The sequence below is a fragment of the Sminthopsis crassicaudata genome, chromosome 4, assembly GCF_048593235.1.
Source record: "Sminthopsis crassicaudata isolate SCR6 chromosome 4, ASM4859323v1, whole genome shotgun sequence".
In the NCBI taxonomy this organism is placed as follows: domain Eukaryota; kingdom Metazoa; phylum Chordata; class Mammalia; order Dasyuromorphia; family Dasyuridae; genus Sminthopsis; species Sminthopsis crassicaudata.
Window position 1 is genome coordinate 205076330 of NC_133620.1, and position 23843 is coordinate 205100172.

At 32.6% G+C, this 23843-nt stretch overlaps 1 protein-coding gene across 3 annotated transcripts in view; it reads right to left on the reverse strand.

Annotated features, from left to right (window-relative positions):
- GRIK2 (glutamate ionotropic receptor kainate type subunit 2) overlaps nucleotides 1–23843 on the reverse strand; it is an 805940-nt gene that overhangs the window by 404388 nt on the left and 377709 nt on the right. The window lies entirely within an intron of this gene.

The following is a 23843-nucleotide window of genomic DNA, read 5'->3' on the forward strand; positions in this document are numbered from 1 at the left end:
TATCTATTATAGAAAGATGTGGTTATATTTGTGTATACCTGTGCATACACATTTATGTAGGCAGATATAGTTATATGTGTATATAAACATATTATATTTTAATGTATATGAATATTATTGATGAGTCACTCAAGATGGACAACTATGAACAGATTTGACTCTGCATCATTAGATGGAAAATCCAATCAAACAAGATAATACATTAATTTGAATACTTCAGAACGTATACTAACTGTGTACATATAATTTATATATATATATATACTACCTACAGCTGCATATCAAATAAATCATGTGTATATATACGTATGTAAAATACACATATAAAGGATAGAAAATTGCTCGAAGTAGTGTGAATATGTGTATAATGCATATGTTCATATATACATATATCTAATTCACTTATATGCGCAAACTCATATATGTATCTTATGGTATCTGGATAGGTATATGTATTTTATGTATTTATGTATATTCATTTAAATTTTGTAAAGATAAATCATTTTTAATTTGTTGTATCACAGTAATATAAAATCAAAACATTTAATAAATCAAATCAAAGTCTTAAAATAACAGCTAACAGATAGCACTTTAAGACTTGCAAATTGCCTTACATATTTTTATGTCATTTTAACCTTAAATTCTTATTCTGTTTTACACATAAGGAAACTGAAGATGAACAAGGTAAAGTTGCTTTCACACAGTTATATAGCCACTATATGTCACATATGGGAGTTGATACTAAACTTTCCTAGCTCTAAAACTAGCTATCTACTGCCTTTTACACTACTAGTTATTTATAAATCATAAACAATTTTGTTTTATTTTCACTGAAACTCAATGTAACAAAACATTGCTCTCTATCATTTATTCTGATCTAAGGGAAATACATCATTTCACCAAATTCTTTTCACTATTTATGGTGTCAAATATTTCTCTAATTTTAAAATATTCTATAAGTTAAAAGATATAAAGATGTAAAAATATATAAGTTGTTTATGCTTTAATGTATTATAGTACATGGAATAAATATTTTTCTCTGAGTGAACCCTAAGTACAGAAATGGAGGAAAAAATAATAGAATGATATTTCTGTCCAAATTAATTTTATAGAAACTCAAACAATGAGCAAAGATGAAAGACAATAACTCTTCATTTTTGAGGCTCACCACTCACTGAAACTCTCTCATCTCATTTGCTTTCTCCACCTGCTCCCTTTTGTTCTACTAGGATATTTTCCATCATGTTCATTGATTTTTCCTATTCATTTTCCTTTTCCCCTTTCATTTTTATCTATTTAATTTATCCCTCCGTAATATAAACATTGGCTTTCCTTTCTTCACAAATTCATTTGTCATAAAATCAACTCAATTTTAAAAAGGTAAAGTGTTCATTGCAAAGAAAAAAATATTTTTTTTCATATAGCTAAATACACACAAACACACAAACAAGATAGACAGATAGATAAATGGTAGATATAGATATATGTAGATATATAAATGTATTTCTAAAGATATTAGCTATATATCAGGAGGCAATATACTGGAAAGAGTACTCGCCTGGCATCAGGAGACAGGTCCTGGTCAGGGCTTTGCCACATAACAGCTGAGAATTATTTCATCTCAAATTATTTCATTTCTCCAGTACATACATTCTCTATATCACAAGGCTGTCATAAGGATCAAAGGTGATAATATGTCAACTAGTTTGAAAATCTTAAAGGAATATATGTAAATATAAATGGTTACACATATCAGGCATCCTTGTAATGACCACCTGCAATTTAATTTTAGCCCTTTGAGTTACTTTCCTCAACATATTAGACCACACAGTTGTACAATCATCTAATACACTTTTATTTTATAGATGCAGAAACTAATATTTAAAGTAATTAAGAATTAATCCAAGTTATATAGCTATTTAATGGAGAAGTGTAAGCTAGGCTCAAATGTCCTTTTGTCATTTCATTGTACTATTCTTTCTATCTTCTACTTAGAGAAAATTTAAAAGAATTGCAAAAATGTCATATGAGTTTGAGGATGCAAACATTGTTAACATGGCTTACAGAGATCAGAATAGGTACACAGAATGATCTACTCACAACTGTTAGGCTGTACCTGTGAGAAAGGAATAGTCTGTTAGTAGTCAGAAAAGAAAAGTCAACAACCTTGTTTCACAGTCTCTACCACATCTATTAAAGCCCTTTAAGTTTAATGCATCTTGAAGGCATTTATTGAACATTTGTACTTTAAACTGAGAGGGCAAATTAGATTTGTGATTACAAGAGAATCTGACAGAGGACAGCTCACTTCTGTAAAGAGATATTTCTCTTACTCCTCCAAATATCAGACTCAATTGAATCCCTAGCCATGTTTGTTCTATAAATTCCAGACCAATCACAATTTTTCACCCACAAAGTATCCTACAGAGAGGCCAGTGTTAGTGATCTGCTCAAAGACCATTAATTATGAAGCAATGCCTGAATGAGATATTGTTGTCTTTCATTAACATACTTCAGTCTTAAATAATATTAGCCTGAAGGGTTTATGAGTATCCTTATCAAATTAGGAGGAAGTAAAAAATGATCCCAGGATGTCAGGTGGATCTTGTATGACAAACTAAAGGAGAATATAAACAAGTGTAACATATAATGGGCCAGCATGGATGGGTTGTGACCTGCATCATGGGCAAGAATATCCAAATCAATAAGTTTACTATTCCATTTGAATATTCAAATGTGCAAGGACTATGTTTGGGATCAATCATACAAAGATATTCAGTATTTAAAGATGAAAGAACTGCACCATATAAACTTACTATAGCAACAGGGAAGACTGAGGTTCATCTTTAAGGAAGACACTAAAATAAAAGGACCTTCTTCTACCCCAAAGAATAACATGAAATGGCTCCCTGACTAGAGAGAATTTATAGAAGAACTCAAAGAAGAATTCAAAAATCAAATAAGAGACATTGAGGAAAAACTAAAGATAAAAAATAAAAACCATTCAAGAAAAATAAAAAGATTTTGGGAAAAAAAAGTTTATTTAAAAAGGAGATACAGAATCCCAAAGATGAAAACACTCTTTGAAAATTAGAATTGGGCAAGGGAAATCCAGTGAAATTACAGAGACCAAGAAATAAAATTAATTCTAAAGAATAAAAAAAAAAAATCAAAAAAAAATTGAAAAAAAAAATCCTGGAGTGATAGAACATTAGGGGAAAGTAGAAATAGAAAAAAAAATCAAAATCATCACTTCAATGAGACCCTTCATAGAAAATACAGAGGAGTATTATTGCCAAATTTCAAAACTCAACTCCAGATCAAAGAGAAATTTTGCAAGAAATGAGAAAAAAAAAATTCAAATACACTGGAACTGCAATTAGAATTGTTATCAGCAGTCACAATACAAGATTCCAGTCCTGAAATCACATCTTGTGACAATCAAAAGAAGTAGGTCTGCAGCCAAAAATATAAAATCCAGCAAAATTATTTATAATATTGAATGACAAAAAAATGGACACTAAAACTTGCAGGTTTTCAAGATTTTCTGTCAACTAAATCTGAACTTAATAGAAAACTTAACAATAAGAACCAATATTAAATATCAATTTCAAGAAACTCAACACAGACAAATTGTTCATTTTTTTTACATGGGAAATGTACGTCATATGTTTAAGAATGACATCAACAATAGGGTAGCTCAAAAGAAAGATTGAGGCAGAGTTATGGTGAAAATGGTAATTGTGTTATTAAAAATAAGAAAGAATAAACACAGAAGCATTAGAGGGAGGAGGAGGAGGGCTCATAGTTCTGAAAACCTCACATTGGGAATAGGTTAAATAGGAAAAAGTCCATATATATCATGAATGATATACCATCCTCCAAAACGTTTAAAGAATTAAGTGGGAAGGGATGGGCAAATGAGGAAGCAAAGAAAGAGAGAATACAAGGAAGGGATCAATGGATGGGGGAAGTTAATTCTAGCAAGATAAGTTATGGAGCACATTCAAAGGAAAGGGTTGTCAGGAAAAGTAAAGATGTGTATGTGGAGGGACAGTGTGTGTGTGTGTGTGTGTGTGTGTGTGTGTGTGTGTGTGTGTGTATGTATGTATACATAAATATATTCTTTCTTAACTACAGCCTACTTGGAAGTGGGAAGGATGAAGGGGTGGGGGACAAATAATAAAATTTTAAAATTCATAGCAGAGAACAACAACAAAAAAAAATTTACAAGGAAGCAAAAAAAAAAGACACTAATGAATATAATTTCTTCTACTTATATACAAACTTTCTTAAATTAGTGTTTTGTTATATATTCTGGATTCTCCTTGATGTTCTGTTGGGCACATGACAATATTCTCTTTTGTTTTATTTTATTTTGTTTTGTATTCCTTTTCTATTTTTTCCTTTTTTAATAAAATAAATTGAAATTTCAAAAAAGATAAAAAAGATGGTCAGTATTCATTTCAGCCTTTCTTGTATTTCCTTCCTCTTCTTCTCTCAATCCTATATTTCCTGAGAGACACTAGTCATCCTTCAAAATTTATATCCCAATGAAAACTATCTGAAAACTTCTACAAGAATAAATAGCTCAGGAGTTGTTTAGGGAATGAAATTTATTTGCAGTCTAATTCAAGGCATTGACTTGGTTTTATAAAAACAATTGCTGACCACTCACAACTCTAAGAACTCCAGGTCAAACCAGCATTTGTTGGATTATTTGAGTCTGCAAAAAACCATTTTTTTCAATCTCTATTTTCAGCCATTAGAGTATTAAAGCAGATTTTAAGTGGAATTTTTCTCTTGATAAATTCATATTTTTCAGGTCATTTTAATTTCATAATTTTATTTATTCCTATCTTAATTGCTTCATGTAACATTTTATCTATGTTCACATTTGCATTCTGGGACAATACTTCAAAAGTCTGAATATTTAATTGACTATATCAATAAACTAATTCTAATATGAGAAATTTGTTCCACATAATTGTTTTGAAGTGAAAATAACCATAAATATGCAAAACATTGTGGGGAAAAGGTGAAAAACATAATGAAAATAAATTAACAACAAACAAATCTGAGTAAGGAATTAAGATCTGGATAGTTTAAAAGAAATGATATTAGGGACATCGTACAACCTGAAAAATGATTAAGAACCAGGCCAAATGATACTACAAAACAAAGAAGTTTTTGTATTTTTAACAGATTTATAAGGAGAGAAATTAAGAACACAACAATATCATTTTTAAATAGAAAGCTTTTTTTCCCCTGGCACTTCTCAAGTATGGAATAACAAAATTGATTCTTTCCTTATAAATTCAGAAGGATATTGATTATTCATACTCCTGGATAAAATTACATTCAAGGCCACACAGGTAATAATTGGCAGAGGCTAGATTCAAATCTAGATCTGATTCCCAATACTTTCCATTATATCATACTACCTCTCCGTACACATAACACAGTACTGTTGAGTTAACTGTATGATCTCAATCAAATCACTTCAACTCTTGATTTCCTAATATGCATACAAATATATATGTATTATAAAAGCAACTTTTGGGACTTATCTTCAAAGTCCATTCCAGCTCTAAAATTCTATGATTCCAAAGTATATTTTCCTTTTCTTTTACCAAGAGAATCAGGGGAAAACATTTATGCTAGTTAAGAAGTCAGCTTATGTTTCACTCAGGCAGTGAACTTTTCCTGACTGTTTTATCAGATCATAGGATCAAAGGTTTCCAACATGGAAAGAGAATCAGAAGTAAAGGTTACCAATAGAATCCCTCCACTGTATAGAAAATAGCAATCATTAAATTAGGGCTAGAATTGAGGAAGAATTGTGTTCAGAGATCTGGAAACAATTCAGTAAGCTCCTTGGGGGAAAAGACTTTCATTTTTATGATTACTAACTTTAGAGACTAACAGTGCTTAATATATAGCAAATAATAAATGTTTGTGGAATTGAACTAAATGCAAAATATAATGCTGGGCTCTACAAATGGGGAGAAGGGAGGGAGAAAACATTTGGAATAAAAGGTTTTGCAAGGATAAATGTTTAAAAATATCTATGCATATATTTTGAAAATAAAAAGCTAATAAAATAAAATAAGACCTTCTAATTCTGATTTAACATTTCCTACAATAACAATAGTTTCTTCTTCCTTAATCTTTAGCTTTTCTTACTTTCTCGTCTTTATTGATGCTTCTTTTCTTTTCTAATAATAAGTGATTGTTTCCTGAAGTTTCTCCACTTAGCATCTTCTCACTGTACTCTTTCCATTGGGAACGTAATTTAGTCTCAAATCTTCCAGTAACATCTCTAACAAAATACCTATTTATTAATACCCCTAACTGTATTTCAGAACTCAGACATCACCATTTCTGTCAGGGGCATCATCATGATATATTTCCCATGTCTCCATGTGTTTTTAGTTTCTAAGTGGATGGCATGAGGAAGACAAAAAAAAATTAAGTCTGTGTGCTTATCCCCAAAGAGAAGAGCAAGGAGTAATCATAAAAATATACAGAAAAGGATTTAGACTTGATGTAAAGAAACAATTTCTTAACATTTATCCCTGTCCAAAAAAAATAAAAAGTCTGCTATAAGAATAGGACCATTTGTTAAATTTGTTATAGAAAGAATTCTTTTTCAGGATAATATTCAGTCAAGTTTCCCTTAAAGTTCTTTCTAAATATGACATTCTATAATTCTGTGCTTCTGTGAATGGAAAAAAAAATATGATGGTTGCCAACAACCTACAAGGGCTCCTCCTACAAGAAGAAACATGACAGATAAAATGACCAAAATAAAACAGAACTAGTATGCTAGGCAAAAACACATAAACCTTTTAAGTGTTCTTTCTTGTTTCAAGTAGTGATTTTCTAGTATTCCCTAAGGAACAAAAGGCAACTCAGATGAAATATCTCCTCATCTCTATTTCTCCTCCTTAGTCCCTCCCTCTTTCTCAGCTCTTTTAACCTGACAAGTCATGTCAAGGTAGAAATAGGGAGGCCCTGGAGAAGTAATCTAATTTCTAAATTTCTAGGATTGCTCGTATGTCTCAGCTTTAGGGTTACTACGAAAAATGATATTATCAATTCAAAGAAATCATTTTAATGAATAATTTGTATATTTGTTATGGAGTTAAACATTTTCCTTAAAGTCAGTTAACATAGTAATTATTTTTAAATTCTCTTGCCATTGACCAAAATTGACTTTTTTTTTATTCAATTAGATTCAGATCCCTAAGTGATTTTTTGCCCAAGAGGTCAAAAGTAAAACTAGTAGAGTGGAGGAATTTGATAACAAGGTTTTATTTCTTGTTTGTTTGTTTGTTTTTAAAGAGAGGAATCTTTTACAGAATTGGTAAAGAAATGCAGTCAATGTTTTAACAAAATAGATTTGGGAACAAATCTTGTTGGGATTATTATAGAGAATCAACCACCAATGAATTTAAGGATTGGGACTTCCGGCCAAGATGGCGGCGTGGAGGCAGACAGCTGCTTGAGCTCCTCGTTTTCTCTCAGAACTTACTTCATGACAAGCCTCTGACTTAATGCTTGACCCAGAAAGAAATCCACAAATTATCACCAAGAGAAGACATCCTTGAAAGTCGCCAGAAAAGGTCTGTGTTTGCTCGGGGGAGGGTCAATCAGACTGGGCGCAGACTGAGGGCAGACAGCCAGAGCAAGACAGGCAGCTCACACAGCTCAGACCGGAGGGGGAGGGGTGTGATCTCTGCCGTTTCTGTGAAAGGGCTTTTGCCCCAGTGTGGATGCTCCGTCTTGGCAGCAAGCCAGGAGCAGCAGAGAGGGTGTAAACACCGGAGGTGAAGATTAAAACCCCAGAAAGCCAGCATCTCTCAGAGCCCGGCCACCCCCAACCCCCACCTGGACTGACTCAGTGCATTCTCAGAGCCTCAGAGCGCAGACTCAGTACAGTCATTGCTGTTCTGTTAGTGGCTCTCTGCTGCCCTACCCCCAGTCTGTAGAGGAAGCCCATTAATACCATCCAGCCCTATCCCCCGCAAAACAGACCAATTGTTTCTCTTGTCAGTTTGTTTTCTTTGATTCCTACTCTGACAAAATGAACAAAAAATTCAAAAGGGCTCTAACCATTGACAGCTTCTGTGTGGAGAGGGAGCAGACTTCAAATGCTGAGGAGACTAGGAACAGACTGTCCCCAGATGTATCCCCTGGGAGGGATATAAGCTGCTCCTCAATACAAAAGAACCTCATAGAGGAAATCAAAAAGGCTCTCACAAGAGAGCTGGAAGAGAAATGGGAAAAGGAAAGGGAAGCTTGGCAAGAGAGCCTGGAGAAGTCATCCCATGCATTCAAAGACAGAATGGATAAAGAAATCAAATCATTGAGAAACAAGATTAGTGAGCTGGAAAAAGTAAACAACTCCAAGGAAAACAGGATTAGTGAGCTGGAAAAGATAAACAACTCCAAGGAAAACAGGATTAGAGAGCTGGAAAAAGAAATCAGCTCTCTAAAAAATAAAATGGATAAAATGGAAAAAAATTCCATAGAGGATAAAAACTCAATTGGACAATTACAAAGAGATATTAAAAAAGTGAGTGAAGAAAATACATCATTGAAAATTAGACTGGAACAAGTAGAAATGAATGACTCAAGGAGAAACCAAGAGGGAGTCAAGCAAAACCAGAGAAATGAAACAATTGAAAAGACTGTCAAGTACCTTACCAGAAAGACAACAGACCTGGAAAACAGATCCAGGAGAGACAATTTGAGAATAATCGGACTCCCTGAAAAATGGGAGGAAAAAAAGAGCTTGGACACCATTTTCGAGGAAATTATCAAAGAGAACTGCCCAGACGTTTTGGAAACAGAGGGTAAAATAGACATTGAGAAAATTCATCGATCACCTACTGAAAGGGACCCTAAAATCAAAACGCCAAGAAATATAGTGGCCAAGTTCAAGAACCATCAGACAAAGGAAAAGATATTGGAAGCTGCTAGAAAAAAACAATTCAGATATGGAGGATCCACGATAAGGATAACACAGGATCTAGCAGCATCCACATTAAAAGAACGCAGGGCCTGGAACATGATATTCCGAAAGGCTAAGGAACTTGGTATGCAGCCAAGAATAACTTACCCAGCAAGAATGAGCATCGTTTTCCAGGGAAGAAGATGGACATTTAACGAAATAAATGAATTTCATCTATTTTTGATGAAAAAACCAGACCTACATAAGAGGTTTGATCTTCAAATACAGAACTCAAGAGACTTCTAAAAAAGGTAAAAAGAAATCTTGAGAACTATACTTCTGTCAAAAAAATATGTAAAGAACATATGTACAATTTGTCTTAGAAACTAGAGGTGGAAAGGAGATTATATCATAAAAAAGTGTAAAGTGGTGGTACTACATCTCATGAAGAGGCAAAGGTAACCTATTATATCTGAGAGAAAGAAAGGAGGGAGATGAACATAGCGTGTATCAATAGACATATTCGATTTATGGTGAAACTTCTACTTCATTGAAAAGTGAAAGGGAAGGAGTGAGCTAAGGGGAAGGGAATACAGTAATTTCGAGGAAAAGGGGTAAAATAAGGGGAGGATCTTTAAGGTGGGGGAGGGATCCTAAAAAGGGAGGGCTGTGAAAAGCAAGTGGTGTTTACCAGTTTAATACTGGATAGGAGGGTAAAAGGGAAGGAAAGGGGAAAAGCATAAGCAGGGGTTAACAGGATGGCAAGCAATATAGAATTAGTCCTTCTAAGCATAAATGTGAATGGGGCAAACTGCCTCATAAAGAGGAAGCAGTTAGCAGACTGGATTAAAAGTCAGAATCCTACTATATGTTGTTTACAGGAAACACACCTGAAACAGGATGAGACATTCAAACTAAAAGTAAAAGGGTGGAGCAGAATCTATTATGCTTCAGGCAAAACCAAAAAAGCAGGAGTAGCCATCCTCATCTCAGATCAAGCAAAAACAAAAATTGATCTAATTAAAAGAGATAAGGAAGGGCATTATATCCTGCTAAAGGGAAGCATCAATAGTGAAGCAGTATCAATATTAAACATGTATGCACCAAGTGGTGCAGCATCTAAATTCTTAAAAGAGAAATTAAGAGAGCTGCAAGAGGAAATAGATAGCAAAACTGTGGGAGATCTCAACCTTGCACTCTCAGAATTAGATAAATCAAACCACAAAATAAATAAGAAAGAAGTCAAAGAGGTAAATAGAATACTAGAAAAGTTTGATATGATAGATCTTTGGCGAAAGCTAAATGGAGACAGAAAGGAATATACTTTCTTCTCAGCAGTTCATGGAACCTATACAAAAATTGATCATATACTAGGGCATAAAAACCTCAAAATCAAATGCAGTAAGGCAGAAATAGTAAATGCATCCTTTTCAGACCATAATGCAATCAAAATAACATTTAATAAAAAGCCAGGGGAAAATAGACCAAAAAATAATTGGAAACTAAATAATCTTATACTAAAGAATGATTGGGTAAAACAGCAAATCATAGACATAATTAATAACTTCACCCAAGAAAATGACAATAATGAGACATCATACCAAAATGTGTGGGATACAGCCAAAGCAGTAATTAGGGGAAGTTTTATATCTCTACAGGCCTACCTGCATAAAATAGAGAAAGAGAGGGCCAACGAATTGGGTTTACAACTAAAATTGCTAGAAAAGGAACAAATTAAAAACCCCCAGACAAACACAAAACTTGAAATTCAAAAAATAAAAGGTGAGATTAATAAAATTGAAAGTAAAAAAACTATTGAATTAATTAATAAAACTAAGAGTTGGTTTTATGAAAAAACCAACAAAATAGACAAACCCTTAGTAAACCTGATTAAAAAAAGGAAAGAGAAAAAGCAAATTGATAGTCTTGAAAATGAAAAGGGTGAACTCACCACTAATGAAGAGGAAATTAGAACAATAGTTAGGAGCTACTTTGCTCAACTTTATGCTGATAAATTCGATAACTTAAATGAAATGGAAGAATACCTTCAAAAATATAGCTTGCCCAGATTAACAGAGGAAGAAGTAAGTAGTCTAAATAGTCCCATCTCAGAAAAAGAAATAGACCAAGCTATTAACCAACTTCCTAAGAAAAAGTCCCCAGGACCAGATGGATTTACAGGTGAATTCTACCAAACATTTAAAGAACAACTAACTCCAATGCTATATAAACTATTTGAAAAAGTAGGGATTGATGGAGTCCTACCAAATTCCTTCTATGACACAGACATGGTACTGATACCTAAACCAGGTAGATCGAAAACTGAGAAAGAAAACTATAGACCAATTTCCTTAATGAATATTGATGCTAAAATCTTAAATAAGATATTAGCAAATAGACTTCAGAAAATCATCCCCAGGATAATACACTATGACCAAGTGGGATTTATACCAGGAATGCAGGGCTGGTTTAATATTAGGAAAACTATTAGTATAATTGACCATATTAATAATCAAATTAATAAAAACCATATGATCATCTCAATAGATGCAGAAAAGGCATTTGATAAAATCCAACATCCATTCCTACTAAAAACGCTTGAGAGTATAGGAATAAATGGACTATTCCTTAAAATAATAAGGAGCATATATTTAAAACCTTCAGTAAACATCATATGTAATGGTGATAAACTAGAACCTTTCCCTGTAAGATCAGGAGTGAAACAAGATTGCCCACTATCACCATTACTATTCAATGTAGTACTAGAAACTCTAGCCTTGGCAATAAGAGCCGAGAAAGAGATCCAAGGAATTAGAGTAGGAAATGAAGAAATCAAATTGTCACTTTTCGCAGATGACATGATGGTATACTTAGAGAACCCCAAAGACTCTGCTAAAAAGCTATTAGAAATAATTCAGAATTTTAGCAAAGTCGCAGGATACAAAATAAATCCACATAAATCCTCAGGATTTTTATACATTACCAACACAATCCAACAGCAAGAGATACAAAGAGAAATTCCATTCAAAATAACAGTCGATAGTATCAAATATTTGGGAATATATCTACCAAAGGAAAGTCAGGAATTATATGAGCAAAATTACAAAACACTTGCCACAAAAATAAAGTCAGATTTAAATAATTGGAAAGACATTCAGTGTTCTTGGATAGGCCGAGCGAATATAATAAAGATGACAATACTCCCCAAACTAATCTATTTATTTAGTGCTATACCAATCAGACTCCCAAGAAACTATTTTAATGACCTAGAAAAAATAACAACAAAATTCATATGGAAGAATAAAAGGTCGAGAATTGCAAGGGAACTAATGAAAAAAAAGTCAGAGGAAGGTGGTCTAAGTGTACCTGATTTAAAGCTATATTATAAAGCAACAGTCACCAAAACCATTTGGTATTGGCTAAGAAATAGACTAGTTGATCAGTGGCATAGGTTAGGTTCACAGGACAAGATAGTGAATAAAAATAGCAATCTAATCTTTGACAAACCCAAAGATCCCAAATTTTGGGATAAGAATTCATTATTTGACAAAAACTGCTGGGAAAACTGGAAATTAGTATGGCAGAAACTAGGCATGGACCCACATTTAACACCACATACTAAGATAAGATCAAAATGGGTCCAAGATTTAGGCATAAAGAACGAAATCATAAATAAATTGGAGGAACATGGGATGGTTTACCTCTCAGACTTGTGGAGGAGGAAGGAGTTTGTGTCCAAGGGAGAACTAGAGACCATTATTGATCACAAAATAGAACATTTTGATTACACCAAATTAAAAAGTTTCTGCACAAACAAAACTAATGCAAACAAGTTTAGAAGGGAAGTAACAAATTGGGAAAAAATTTTTACAGTTAAAGGTTCTGATAAAGGCCTCATCTCCAAAATATACAGAGAATTGACTTTAATTTATAAGAAATCAAGCCATTCTCCAATTGATAAATGGTCAAAGGATATGAACAGACAATTTTCAGATGATGAAATTAAAACTATTTCCACTCATATGAAAGAGTGTTCCAAATCACTATTGATCAGAGAAATGCAAATTAAGACAACTCTGAGGTATCATTACACACCTGTCAGATTGGCTAAGATGACAGGAACAAATAACAATGAATGTTGGAGGGGCTGTGGGAAAACTGGGACACTGATGCATTGTTGGTGGAGTTGTGAAAGAATCCAACAATTCTGGAGAGCAATCTGGAATTATGCCCAAAAAGTTATCAAAATGTGCATACCCTTTGACCCAGCCATACTACTACTGGGCTTATACCCCAAGGAACTACTAGAGAAGGGAAAGGGTCCTGTATGTGCCAAAATGTTTGTGGCAGCCCTTTTCATAGTGGCTAGAAGCTGGAAGATGAATGGATGTCCATCAATTGGAGAATGGTTGGGTAAACTATGGTATATGAATGTTATGGAATATTATTGTTCTATAAGAAATGACCAACAGGAGAAATACAGAGAGGCTTGGAGAGACTTACATCAACTGATGCTGAGTGAAACGAGCAGAACCAGAAGATCATTATACACTTCAACAATGATACTGTATGAGGATGTATGCTGATGGAAGTGGATTTCTTCAACATAGAGAAGAACTAATCCAATTCCAATTGATTAATGCTGGACAGAACCAGCTACATCCAGAAAAGGAACACTGGGAAATGAATGTAAACTGTTATTTTTACCTTCTGAATCCAATTCTTCCTGTGCAACAAAAAATTCGGTTCTACACACATATATTGTATCTAAATTATACTGTAATATATTTAACATATATAAGACTGCTTGCCATCTGGGGGAGGGGGTTGGGGGAGGAAGGGAAAAAATCTGAATAGAAGTAAGTGCAAGGGATAATGTTGTAAAAAATTACCCATGCATATGTACTGTCAAAAAATGTTATAATTATAAAATAAAATAAAAAATTAAAAAAAAAAAAAAAAAGAAAAACTCAGAAAGTCCATCATGAACTCAAACAAGGTAAAATGTACTGTGTATATAGTAAGAGCAAAGTTGTGAGATGATCAGCTCTGAATGGCTATTCTATTCTCAGCAATACAATGATCCAAGACAACTTTGAAGAACTATCTATACTCAGAGAAAAATAATGATTATGTCTGAATACAGACTTAAAAATACTTTTTTTCTTCTTGAGAATTTTTTTGGGGACTATGGGAGATAGATCCATGTTTTCTTTCATAAAATGACTTTCCTGAAAATGTTTATATAACTTCACATGTACCTTCTCAATAGGAACTGGGGGATGGGGAAGAAGGAGAGTATCTGGAACTAAAGTTTTAAAAACAAATGTAAAAAATTGTTTTACATGTAACTGAGGAAAATAAAAATATTAAAACATGAAAAAAAAAAAAAAGGATTGCCAAGAAAGAGCAGGGCACAAGTTGAAATTAAAGAAAATGTACTTATAGTATGCTTTTTAAACTCATGGATAAGACAGGTAGCCAGGAGGAGCTAAGGTTAGAGATTAACAGGGAAGAATTTGAAGGTGACCCATATTTCTGGTAATAGGTCTATTCTCCTTTCAAAAAAAAAAATAGAGAAAATATAGGGCAAAGGAAGAAGAACAAATTCTTCTCTTGAATTTGGTTAAAATTGAGTTCTTACCTAGGGTCCATGGACCATTAAGGATTCTGTTATCTCAGGGAGAATAAAGATTCATAAGTCACCTGCAATTTTGATTCTTGTAAAATTATGAAATATCATGATTCACATTCATATTATTATGTGGCAGCCAGCAGCTTAGGAACATTAGAAACTACATAATAATCTCAATGAAATCTAATAAACTGGCCCTCTAAAATTCTAGGTTCAACTCAGTCACCCTGTAGCACCTATCTGTTCAATTTCTACCTACTAATGGGCATCTCACAGGATTTTTCATCCAACAAAATTGTTATGATAGTTATAAATTCTTATTTGTTGCATTTTCTTGTTCTTTTTTGACAGATGAGGAAAATGAAGCCCCTAAATGTTATATATATATATATATATATATATATATATATATATATATATATATATATATATATATATATAGTATGTAATGCAGCTACTAAGCCAAGCAAACCCAGGTGATCTAATTCCATATGCTCTGCTCTGTCCATTATGATAGTAGTAGTAATGATATTGGTAGTGGTAATAATAGTGGTAGTGGTAATGGTGGGGAGATAGATCACTCAGTGTACTAAATGCCACATCTAGATTCAGGGAGACTCATCTTCCTGAGTTCAAATTTGGCTTCATACAGGTACTAGCTCTGTGATCCTTGGCAAGGCATTTAACCCTGTTTGCCTCTATAAAATAAGCTGGAGAAGGAAATGGCAAACCACTCTAGTATCTCTGCCAATAAAAATAATGAAGAGTTAGAAAGGATTGAAAATGACTAACAAAGTGATAGTAATAGAATAGCAACAGAAGCATTTGTATAATATTTTGCAAATAGCTTCGCAAATATGACCTCATAAGAAGGAATTTATGACCAAAGGAGTACTAGAGATTATTAGTGATCACAAAATAGATAATTTTGATTATATTAAGTAAAAAATTTTTGTACAAACAAAACTAATGCAGACAAGATTATAAGGTAAGCAATAAACTGGGAAAACATTTTTTTACATTCAAAGGTTCTGATAAAGGCCTCATTTTTAAAATATATGGAGAATTGACTCAAATTTATAAGAAATCAAGCCATTCTCCAATTGATAAATGGTCAAAGGATATGAACAGACAATTTTCAGAGAAAGAAATTGAAACTAGTTCTACTCATATGAAAAGGTGCTCCAAATCACTACTGATCAAAGAAATGCAAATTTTAAGACAACTCTGAGATACCACAGATGATAGAAAAAGAAAATGACGAATGTTGGAGGGGATGTGGGGAAAATGGGACAATGATACATTGTTGGTGAAATTGTGAATGAATGCAACCATTCTGGAGAACAATTTGGAACTATGCTCAAAAAGTTATCAAACTGTGCATACCCAGTATTATCACTGGGCTTATATCCCAAAGAGATCTTAAAGAAGGGAAAGGGACTCACATGTGCAAAAATGTTGTGGCAGCTCTTTTTGTAGTGGCCAGAAACTGGAAACTGAATGGGTGCCCATCAATTGGAGAATGGCCGAATAAATTGTGGTATATGAATGTTATGGAATATATGACCAATATATGGAAAAATATCCAACAGGATGATTTCAGAGAGGCTTGGAGAGAGTTACATGAATTGATGCTAAGTTAAATGAGCAGAACCAGAAAATCATTATACACAGCAACAACAAGACTATATGAAGATCAGTTCTGAATAGACATGGCTCTCTTCAACAATGAGATGATTCAAACCAGTTTTAGTTGTTCACTAATGAAGAGAGTCATTTACATCAAGAGAGAGAATTATGGGAAATGAGTGTGGAACACAGCATAGCATTTTCACTCTTTCTGTTATTGTTTGCTTGCATTTTTGTTTTCCTTCTCAGGTTTATTTTTTTTTCTTTCTTTCTTGATCCGATTTTTCTTGTGCAACAAGATAATTGTATAAATAGGCATACATATATTGGATTTAACATATACTTTAACATATTTAACATGTATTGGACTACCTGCCATCTAGGGTATGGGGTGGGGAAATTTTGGAACAGAAGATTTTTCAAGGGCCAATGTTGAAAAATTATCCATCCATATATTTTGTAAATAAAAAGGTATAATAATAATAAAAAAAGAAAAAAAATTACTTGCTCAGCAATCCCAGATTAAAAATAAAAATTAAAAAATGACCTCATTTCATACTGTCAACAACTTCAGGAGATACCCATTTTGCTAATAAGAAAAGCAAAGCTGACAGTTTAAGTTGCTCAAAGTCATACAGCTAGATAGTATCTGAGACTTGATTTGAACTTGGGTCTTCCTAATTCTATATTCAGTGCTCCATTCACTTTACTATCTTATCGCCATATTATTTCAGTGGAATTAAGGATGCTATCATAAGCAAATATTCTAAGATCTAAAGATAATGCCACATATAGACATTTTGGAAGAAATGACTGGCAAGTATCATCTAGTGATTGAGAGGTGGGGCATTTCTGGCTACTTTGTATGAAAAAAAAAAGTGGTAAACAAAACTTTGTCTCAGGGCCATAATGTATGAGTTGAGGAAGTTTCTCTACTAATAACTGCTTTAGATGTCAGATTTCCACTAACAAGTTTCCTCTCTTCATCTCACTTGTAAATCAATATAGCCCTTTGACATTTAAATGCCAACTACATGATTAAAGAAACTGCACTGGGCAGATGTATGACACTGTTTCAAAAGACTTGTATTTAGAATCATAGATATACAATCAACATAAACCAGTTAAAAATGATTACTTATCCTCCTGAATGCAAATTACTATTTTGCAAGGACTTTTTTAGATGTTAATCATATTTTTAGACATTATATGCATATGCTATATAGTCACAAATATTGTTGTACACATTTTAAATAAAAGCATTTTAGAGTTGAGAAACCAGAATTCAAAGAAAAACATAAGCCAAGGGTTATTTATTTTTGCTCATAAACTAATGCGTTCATTCTCTTTTTTTGCCACAGAGAAAGGTGTTTCAGAAAGGAGAATCCTCATGTTTGTTCTTTACATAATAATTCAGTTATGTCAAACCTAGCATCACCATGTGACAATGCAGTAATTGTAAGTTTCTCTATTTCTATGATTTGGCATTTTACATCTACTCTTACTATTTCATTTTCTCAGAATTAATCCAAGACTGAAAATATTCCATTTGGGTAAGCAGCATATGGTGAAATATATGAGCATCATCTTCATTGTTTTTAAATATAAGTCAATAAAGAAGCATTTAATTAGATCCATTTTACCAAAGATTCATCACTTTACATGGAATGTCCTACAAACATGATTCACTACTCCTCTTTGTCATCAATAGTTTTATTGACTTCCATTTTCAGGATCAAAACTCTGAAACACTTCCAAAATTCTAATTAAAAAAAAAATGATACTAACTACCACCTCCCAAAGTTTCTTTGTTTTTTTTGTTTTTTTTTGTTTGTTTGTTTTTGTTTTTTAAAATAAATGTATAAGTAAGCGAACTGGTACAGATAGAAATACTCTTGCTTTAGAAAACTATAATCCCTGCATCTAAAATGTACCCAGATAATGATTTATCTTAGACAGATGGGTACATTTCTCAAATTTAAGTAATTGCTCATGTCCTTTAATAATCAGTTTGTTTCTCGGTGATTGAATTTGGGAAATAGTTCCTTATGTCTAAAGAAAATTCACCATGCCATAAAATTTCTTTTCATCAAAGACAACAATATACTATACTCAAAACACTCTGAAAATTACCCTTTTATTAGCCAGAAGGTACAATTTAAAATTCTTGAAAAAAAGAAAAGAAAAGAAATAGCTAACATGAGTGATGCTTAGGAGACCACAAAAACTATTTAGTAGGCTAAGACATGATCTATCTACTGATTCATCCAATAAATTGTGGTCTGCCTATTATGTGTAAGATATTGTGCAAGTACTATAGTATATTGTAGCTTCAGGAAATATAGAGATTTATAGGATATACTCCCTTATGCTTAAGAAGTTTACACTCTAGAAAGGAAGCTAAGGTAGCTATGCAAATCATCATAATCCTGGGCACTGGTACTCCCACAGTTACCATCTCAGTACAATCCCTTATTATCACCCACTTAGACTATTAAAATAGCATCCCAACAGATCTTCCCACTTCACTTTTCTTCCCACTCAAACCTATTTTTTCATAATGCTGCCAAATTAGATGTGGTCATATCATACTCCTCAAGATCTTCAGACTCCTTTCTACTCATCTACTCAAGTTCAAACTCCTTTATCTGTCATTTAAAGTCTAATCAAGTTACCTTCTATAATTTTAACCTTTTATTATACTACTTCCCTTGATATACCTATTCTCTAATCAGACTATGATCTGTAACAATGAACATGCTCAAAACTTTCCTGCTTCTTTACCTTAACTCACATAACTCCCTATTCCTGGATATCTTTTTCCCTTTTTTTTAATAATGATGAGGCATTCAGGCTAGGTAGGAGGGAAAACAAAATCATAATAGGCTCATGAGGGTTGTATGTTTTGGGTAAGGTGAGATTCTTTGTCCTTCAAATTTTGCAAAACAAAGTGTTATAAAAATTATTAGTAATATAAATGTTATTATTGAATGCCAACTGACATATTCAAAATTTTCTCCACTACTTGAAATGTAATTTGAAGGACACAAGGCCCCACCTCACCCAAAATACATAACCCCCACTAGCCTATTATGGTTTTTTTCTTCCTTCTACCTAGCCTGAATGCCTCATTATTATTTAAATTTGGTTATTACAACAGAAGCAAGGCTATTATCCAAAGGAAGCTATAGATAAAATGGTTCCATGTTAACTATATGTTATGAGAAGGCCCTGGATAAAGAAGGGTTGCATGGAATTGTCTTATTCTTTAGCTGCCTCCCATTCACACAACAGTAGCTTTGGGCTACCATGAATTCTTTATACTATTTATAATTTTCTGTGGTAAATAGGAGGTAAAATAAAAGCCTAAAATTAAAAGGAAGATAAGAAGGAGTTAAAAAAATAAGTAAAATAATTAAAATTTATATATATATATATATATATATATATATATATATATATATATATATATGTATATATATATATATATATATGTATATATATATATATATATATATATATATATATATATATGTATAAAATATTTAATTGTAATGTAGATGTTTGGAAGGGCCCTTTTACATATATCTATAGAATCTTGATTATATCCTGAGATGTCTAGAGGGAAATTTTGGGAGAGGTGAAAGAAACAAATTTTGTGATTCCCAGGAAAACATGGACAAAATTAAGCCCAAACAATAATTTTTGACATGCCCCAAGATTGAGCCAGATCTGTGTAAATCCAGAGCTTGAAGATCTGGGTTATATGTTGTCTAGTTCTTTCTTGACTCATTTGCGGTTCCTAGAATATTTTTGCCATCCTGATAGATTTCCATTTAAAAGAATGGACAGGATTTTTAATTTATAAAGATAATAAATATAATAGTTAAAACAAAATAATACAAATAAGCATCAGAAAGTAAAAAACAATCTTTCAAAGTATATGAGGTCTAAGCCCTCTTAAACACAGGTAAGCTGTTCTAGACAAATGCTAACTATTATATATATATAATCAAGGAAGATGTCACAGGAAAGATATATTAGTAACTCATTGTGGTATATAAAAATCTTTAAAACTTAATAAACTACAACATCTGACCAGCTCTCTACAATAGCACAATATAAAAGTAGTTGCTATGCATGATGCCATCTTCTATATTTATCTTAGTCCTGACTACTTTTAGGAAGCTCTAACTCAGTATTTTTGTTTGTTTGTTTGTTTTTGTTTTTTTAAGTGCTGTGTGTGGTTCAATATTTTAGGTAAACTCTCCTACACTGTCCTGGAAGAACAGGGAAGACTTCTGTATCTTTACTCTCTCCATGGGTATTATAAATGCTTCTCTGATATTTTAAGCACTTGTTAAGTGCCTTCTATGCACCCCACATTGGATTCTGGAGAGAAAAGACAAAAATGAAACAGTTCTTGCCATTGTAAAGCTATACATTATCATTTTCAGGGAAAGAGGAGAGCACTCACTCCACTCCCATTGAGAGAGGTGTGGAAAAGGAAATAAGGATGGAGACTGTAGATCACAAAGAGCCTTATGATAAAACACTTGAACTGAGACTTATATGGAACTAGAGAGTCTAAGAAGTGAAGAGGGAAATCATTTTTCAGAAATGGAGAGGGATTAAGGAAGGCAGGACATGCAGAAAAAATGAAGGTAAAAAACAAAATAGCTTATGTGAGCAACAAGTCATTTGGACTAGAATAGAGTTTCTTAAACTTTTTCCACTCACAATCCTTTTTCACCCAAGAAATTTTAATGTGACTTCAAGTAAATATATATATATATACATATATATGTATATATATATGTATATATGTATATATGTATATGTATATATGTATATATAAAATAAGTATACAAATTGAGCATTTACTAATAATAAATCACAAAGAAATTTATTTTAAAACAATTCTTTGGTTTGCATGTAATTTTACAATTTATTAAAGACAAAAGCAAGTTTGTATACTAATGAGATGAATGGGCTTGTTTATTTTTACATGAAGAATTAATTCATGGCATAATATGTGAAATCTTTTACAGCTGCCAATTTTTTGTTACCCCAACATTTTGTTATGTGACCCTTAAGGGATTTAAGAAACTTTGGCTCCAATATAGTGTGTAAATGGAAATAATGAAAAGAGAGCCAGGAAAATCAGATTTGCACTCAGTTGTGAAAACTTTAATCACCAAATAAAAGATTTCATATATTATACTAGAATAGGAAGCTATTAAAGATTATTTTAGTTGATTTTTATTTATATTTCTTGTTTCATTAATGTTTCATTGTTTTATTAATGATATCCCTCCCTCTCTGAGAATTAGATTTTATGACAAAGAATATTTAAAGAGAAAAAATATTGAACAAACCAATCAACACAATGAAAAAAATCTGATTATATGTAATGTTCCATATTCACACACCATAATATTCACCACTATAGAAGATTAAAAGAAAATATTTCTTCCTTAGGGCAAAGATTTTTTTTCAGTTCAACTCACTCAGTTTTGATTATTTTGAGGTTGTTCTTTAGATTTACATTACTTTTATAACAATGTATATTTGTTTTATGCAGACTCAACATATTTCACTTTGAATTAGTCCACAGAAGTCTTTCCATGTTTCTATATTCATTTTGTTTTTGAGGGTTTGGGGAGTATAATAATTATACTCACATACCACATCTTGTTCAGTTATTCTCCAATAAATGGGCAACTACTTTGTTTCAAATTCTTTACTATCACACAAAAAAGTGTTGTTGTAAGTATTCAGGTATATATCTTACCTTTCTTTTTTGGCCAATATTCACCGTGAGGGATATATCTAGCAGCCAATGGAGGATTTTGAGTGACGGAATGAGGAGACCTGACATATGTTAGAAACATCCTTTGGAGACAATATGAAAGACTTATCAGAGAGGAGAGAGGCTAAAAACAAGGAGACTGTGAATATTGCAATAGTTCAAGTAAGTGAGGATAAGGACCTGAACTAGGGTGAAAATCATGTTTTCAGTGAAAAATATATGAGTTTCTCACATCATAAAATCAGAAAATAAAAGCATTAGAACAATGCACTTTGTTCCCCCTGAGGAAAATGGGGTTGAATGGCTTACCCAGGGTCACACAGCTAGTAGTGTTAAATGAGAATAAATTGGAATTCAGGTCCTCCTGACTCCAGGGCTGGTGTTCTATTCACTGCACCATCTAGCTGCCCCAAGGTAATACCCTTTTTATTTGTGAATGTCAGAAATGAGGTATCAGATTAATTGAAGGGTGTATTTAATAGTTTTGTTATCATTAATAGGAAATTGCTATAGATAGTCGGAAGGTAGGGATGATGGATGACCGATGATGGTATTAGAAGTCCCTTGATGGACTACTTATTATTTTGGAACACATCTAATAAGATAAAGTTTTCAGCCCAAGAGATTTGTTACAAAATACTATAAATTTCTCTCTAGGAGGTACTCTCATAGTGTTCATATCTGAACTTAAAACAAAAATCAGAGCATGAAATATAAACTCTGAAGTGTAGCTGAGTCATTTATGAGGCAATACAGAGCCGATGAAGATCACCTATGAGAACTCTATCTGTGTTTCCTGTCAGTATATTTTGATAAAGGTAAAATATCGGGAACAGAACTAGCAAATATATGTTTGAAATATCTTATTGTACTATAATTCAAGATTCTTTTTTGATCATTACTATATGTTCTAGTGTTACATATTTATATCACACATGAACATTAAACAAGTATAAATGATACATTTTAGGAGAGTGTTTATTCGGGATAAAGGTAATTGGGTAATTTCATATATTCTTTCATTATTATTTATTAAATTCTTTATTAATCTTACTATCATATCACTTGATTCTAAATACAAAAATTAATTTCCATATTGCATCTACAAAGCAAATTCAAAATCTAATAATATTGCTAGTTTTATATACAAATTGATATAAATTGAGATATTTTGGGGAAAATTTATGTAACCTTTTGGGGAGACTCCCAAAACTCCCAAAATATAGTTCCAAACTATATAGAGAACTGACTCAAATTTATAATAAATCATGCCATTCTCCAATTAATAAATGGTCAAAGGATATGAACAGACAATTTTCAGAGGAAGAAACTGAAACTATTTCTGGTCATATGAAAGAGTGTTCCAAATCATTATTGAACAGAGAATATAAATTAAGACAACTCTGAGATATCACTACATGCCTCCAGATTGGCTAAGATGACAGGAACAAATAATGATGAATGTTGGAGGGGATGTGGGAAAAATGGGACACTGATACATTGTCAGTGAAATTGTGGTACAAACAATTCCAACCATTCTGGAGAGCAATTTAGAACTATGCTCAAAAAGTTATCAAATTGTGCATACCCTTTGATCCAGCAGTGTTACTACTGGGCTTATATCCCAAAGAGATATTAAATAAGGGAAAGGGACCTACATGTGCAAAAATGTTTGTGGCAGCCCTCTTCTTAGTGGCTAGAAACTGGAAATTGAGTGGTTTCCCATCAATTGGAGAATGACTGAATAAATTGTGTTATATGAGTATTATTGTTCTGTAAGAAATGACCAACAGGATGATTTCAGAGAG